This window comes from Vombatus ursinus, unplaced genomic scaffold, assembly GCF_900497805.2.
Source record: "Vombatus ursinus unplaced genomic scaffold, bare-nosed wombat genome assembly UNPS02014773.1, whole genome shotgun sequence".
In the NCBI taxonomy this organism is placed as follows: Eukaryota; Metazoa; Chordata; class Mammalia; order Diprotodontia; family Vombatidae; genus Vombatus; species Vombatus ursinus.
This window is the reverse complement of record NW_020954551.1, coordinates 26,535,182-26,540,301: the sequence shown is the minus strand read 5'-3', so window position 1 is coordinate 26,540,301 and position 5,120 is coordinate 26,535,182. Positions and strand designations below refer to the sequence as shown.

General features: G+C 40.8%; 1 protein-coding gene across 6 annotated transcripts in view; it reads left to right on the top strand.

The window, feature by feature from the left end:
- The first annotated feature begins 1,443 nt into the window (after positions 1 to 1,443).
- IL5RA (interleukin 5 receptor subunit alpha) overlaps positions 1,444 to 5,120 on the top strand; it is a 51,411-nt gene continuing 47,734 nt past the window's right edge. For 5 of the 6 annotated variants that reach the window (XM_027863933.1, XM_027863934.1, XM_027863931.1 and 2 more), the window contains exon 1: positions 4,194 to 4,245. The gene's annotated coding sequence lies outside the window, so the exon portion shown is untranslated. Of the gene's footprint in view, positions 1,505 to 4,193; positions 4,246 to 5,120 lie in introns of those variants that run through there. The other variant, XM_027863932.1, reaches the window with a different exon arrangement.

The window sequence follows — 5,120 nt, the reverse complement described above, 5'->3', positions numbered from 1 at the left end:
CTTGTCCCAACTTCTTAAGAATCTTCCTTACAGGATAAAATATCTCCTAGGGTTATTATGAGAATCCAGTGAGATAATGCATATAAAATGAATTTAATTGCTATATAAAAGCAATCATTAAATTCTTATATTAATTCAGTCTTCATTGTTACATCTGAATTCCTATTTATTGAATTTTCTTTGACCAGGAGACAATTGTTTACTTTTAAAGTTATTTCCTCATTAGTAAGGAAAAGATCATTAAGAAAAAGAAGGCAAAATAAAAATGCAAGTGTTATATGTAAAGCAAGATGGGATTTCATTAGTCACAATTTTAATAAGATTACTTTGTACAACTATCATATTGCAGGACATGATAAATTGTAAGAAAAAATACGATTCCAACAGCTTCATCTCAGTCACTTGCAGTTGTTTTGAGGGCCTTAAAAGTTTCCGCAGAAGAAACAGATTGGCCAGTAATGTTAAAAGCAAATGATTTTTGTTAGGCAAATTTTAATTCGATTAAGGAAGGCAAAAGCCTAACCTGAAATATACAGAGACATGAATGAACAAGTGGAAAAAGGAAGAAAGAGTAAGGTGATATCCCTGTGATAATAAATGAAGAGACAAAGATTAATGAACAAATGAATGAGTGAAAAAAAAAAATTCAAGGTGAAGCAGTGTGTAGAGAGTTGGGCCTGAAGTCAGGAATTCATCTTCCTGAGTTCAAATCTGGACTGCGTGGCCCTGGGCAACTCATTTAACCCTGTTTGCCTCAGTTTCCTCATCCGTAAAGGAGCTGGAGAAGGAAATGGCAAACCACTCCAGTATCTTTGCCAAAAAAAAACCCCAAATGAGGTCACAAAGAATTGGACATGTCCAAAATAGCTGAATAACATAAAATTTACTATGGGCCAAGAACAATGCTAAGCACTTGAGATACAAAAGCAAAACATTCATTGCTCTCAAGGAACTCACATTTTTACCGTGGGATAAAGCACATAGGAGAAGGATCTGATGATGGGGGGAGTGAAAAAGCTGATCCGGTCTGGAGGGTGGTAAGGCCTGGAGAGCTGGACAGTGTGCTTACAGGGCTGATTAGGTTGAAGTTGGTTCTCACTCCATAAGGGTGATGGTGGAGATGAAGGTGTGAGAAAGAGGAGATGATCAGCATATGGCCAGGAGATCCAAGAGAGGGGAAAGGGAAGGGAACAAGGACAGGCTCCCCTCAACACTTGCTTTTGTAGGGCCCTCAACTGAGCAGGGTTTGGGCATTTAGATCGGGTGGGAGGCAGGGGGCACCCTGTGCCTGCTGGTACTTGGGTACAACCAAATCTCTAGAAGCGTCCTCAGAAAGCCAGCTAAGTGATCTATGAGACAGTTCATCGGTGGGGAGGTGGTCCAGGTGTTTTAGAAGAAATGGGGATGGAGAACCTGACTCAGGTGTACCAACCATGTTGTCATAGGCAAGAAGGTACCAAAGATTGACCATGGAACTGGAAGTTTCCAGCATGAGAAGCTCCAGGTGTGTGTGGGGAGAGGGTTGTCTAGAAAATGAACCAGTATAGGATTAGCAAATAGGGGTAGGGACTGTCACAGCAGCAAGGTGAGGCCCAGAAAACCCATAGGTTTTTCAGAATATTGTAAATTCCTATTGGAGATATCTAACAGTTCTGTTCCATTGCTTTGGTATCATTTTCAAAAATTAACTAGCAAAAAAAAAAAGAGAGGTATAGCTTTGTTTTGCATGTATAGTAAGAAACAGTGACTTCTTTGAAATACTATCTTGCATGTCATTAGAAGTAACTTTACCAAAATAGACAAAATTCCCCTATGGGCTTCATAGTGTCATCATATTACATTTTTTCTTTTCTAAGATTCTTAATAATGAAACTTGTTGAAGTTAATACATATTCAGATTAATTCCCTAGGAAAATAGTCTTCTCAGACAACATCATTATTAGAATAGAAAGTCTATCTCCCCCTTTCTACACCCGTACCTCAATTTCTTGTTGCACATTACATTCTACCACTACTACTACTACTACTACTACTAGTACTACTACTACTACTCCTCCTCCTACAAAGAGTGGTTTGGTGATACTGCTGTTAAAAATAGGGGATAAAGATCAGCTCTAAGTGATTTTATTGGTAAAAGAAACTACCCACAAGGAAGGCACTACTGGCTGATCCCCATGCCTAGAATGTTTTCCTCCTCATCTCTGCCTCCTAGCTTCCCTAGCTTCCTTCAAGTCCCTTCTAAAATCCCACCTTCTACAGGAAGCCTTTCCTGATCCTTCTTACGCTAGTGGCCTCTCTCTGTGGATTATTTCCTATTTATCCTGAATATAGCTTGTTTGTGCAAAGTTGTTTGCATGCTGTCTCCTCCATTAGATTATGAGCTCCTTGAGAGCAGGGACTGTTTTGTGCCTTTCCATATATTCCCGGCATTTAACATAGTACCTGGCATGTAGTAAGTACTTAAAAATTCCAGTTGACTGACTGGCTGACTTCAGCAATTTAGAGTCTCAGAAAGTTTCCTAGAGCATTGACAGGGTAAGTGACTTGTCTATCACCTGATTTAGGCCTTCAGCACCTCTTACCTGGACTATTGAAATACCTTCTAATATCTGACCTAACTCTCTCTACTCTAATCCATTCTCCTTACAGTTCCCAAAAAGAGATTCCTAACATGTAAGTCTAAGTATGTCTTTCTCCCCTTCCCCTAAACTCCATAGTCTTCCTTTTACCTCCACGATCACATATAAAGTCCTGCCGTTTGAAGCTCTTCACAATCTGGCCTCTTCCTCCCTTTCCAGGCTTCTTACTCTCTCCTTCCTTCCAGGAATTCTATAATATATTTAAATCCCTTTCTCTCTTTCCCTCCCTCCCTCTCTCCCTCTCTCTTTTCCTCCCTCCTCCCCTTTGATATAGATATATAGATTTTTCAATAGATAGATAGATATTTTATGCACCTGGTTATTTACATGTTGTCTCCTTCATTTGAATGTGATCTCCTTAAGCCAAGGACTGTTTTTATGTACTTGCAGTTCTTCCATACGACACTTGATGTCCAGTCTCCTTTCCTTTGCACTGGCTGCCCCTCATCCCTGGAATGCCTTTCTGGCTCACCTCTACTTTTTAGAATTTCTAGCTTCCTTTAACACTCAGCTTAAATTCTTTCCTGGAATTGCCACCTGCTAGACACTTCCCTCCTGGGATTACCTTCCATGTAACCATGTGTCTTCTCTCTCTCTCTTCCACGTATCAGTCTATCTATTTCAATCTGGGCTCAGATCCCATCTTGCTATTTACTGCCACTTTCACCTTGGTCAAGGTTCTTAATTTCTATGCCTTAGTTTCTTTATTTGTAAAATGATGGATTGGACTATAGGGTCCAAGCTCCCTTATAATTTGATATCTATGCTCTAATAATAAAAAGGAAAATTTTTTTTAAGTCATGTCTTTTGTGTCACTTTAATTTCAATTTTTGATAGGGCAAAGAATATGAACCATTTCAGACTATGCTTTCACTAATACTATACCTTTGGGGGGCATGATGCAGTGGATAGAGCACCGGCCATGGATTCAGGAAGACCTGAGTTCAAATCTGGCCTCAGACACATAACACTTACTAGCTGTGTGACTTTGAGCAAGTCACTTAACCCCATTGCCCAGCCCTGCCCCAAAAATAACTATACCTTTGACCTATGTCTATCCATGGCAAATGGCTTTAGTGGGCAGGGAGCTGATTCAGGTTTAAGTCTTGTCTCTGACACATATTAGCTCTGTGGTCTTGGGCAAGTCTCTGACCTCTCAGGGCTCTGGACAAATTTCTCCGGGTCTAAGCTGCAGAGAGAGGGCCACTGGATTGTAGAAAGCTTGAAGGAGAGAAGACTGTATAAGGAGACTGGAAACGTAGGAAGGGATGAGGTAGGAAGGTCCTTCTATTGATCTTGTAGGTAAGAGAGAGAGCTAATGGAGTTTTTGGACGGGGGCAGGAAGAGGGAGGTGACATGCTTAGACTTAAAGAAAATCACTTTGGGAGTTGTGTGAAGAACTGAATGGAGTGAGGAGAGACTTGAGGCAGGGAGATCCAATTAATAGCAATAATAATGGCTAGCATTTACATAGCACTCTAAGGTATATGTTATCTCATTTGATCCTCACAGCAATCCCATGAGGGAGGTGCTATTATTATTATTCCCATTTTACAGATGAGGGAACTGAAAGAAGATATATGACTTGGCCAAAGTTGTGCAGATGGTAAGTGTCTGAGGCAGGATTTGAACTCAGGTCTGCCTGACTCCAGCTGCAGTGCTCTATTTACTAAGCCCTTCATTGTCTATTGCAACAGTTTAGTTGAGAGTTGATGAAAAGCCACTAACGTGGCTATGTGAGTTGAGACAAGGGGACATATACAAGAGATGAGTAAAGACAGAAATATTAAGATTTGACAACTGACTAGATATATGGAAAGAGAGCGAGGAGTCAAAGTGGCAAGCCTAGGGGACTGTAGGGTCACAACATGGGACACCTTGGAAGGAGGGATGATTATGGCTTCTTTTGGGGGTATGCTGATATCTACGGGATATCCAGTCTGAAATGTTCAATGGGCAGTTTGTGATGTAGGACTAGAGTTTGGGAAAGCAGAGTCCCCTTCTGCTGTCCTGGGTTAATGAAATCAGCTGTGATCAGTGGCTTGGTCATAAGATTTGGAAGGCTTTGAAGTATCTTTACTTGGTGTGGGATTTTCAAGTGAAATATACAAATAAATGTCTTCTTTTTTTCTGGAAAACTTTGATCTACATACACTCGCTTGGAAGATAACTGATTTGTGCTATTTATTTCAATGGTACGTATGTCACAGGCATGACACTGTCCATCTGGTGTTTGAGGACTGACTTAGCCAACTGCAAAGAGGTTTATGACTAGGATGGCTGAAGGGTCTCTATGCGCAGTGACTCTTGTTGATTATCTAGGAAGTTTTAGGAAGGTTGCCTTTGATACCAGTGGAGGGAGTGCCCACACTGACTAAACCACACACAGGTCCTTCAGGTATTGAGAAGTAATTTCCTACATGTATGCATGTGTACACACACACACACACACACACACACACACACACACACACACACACA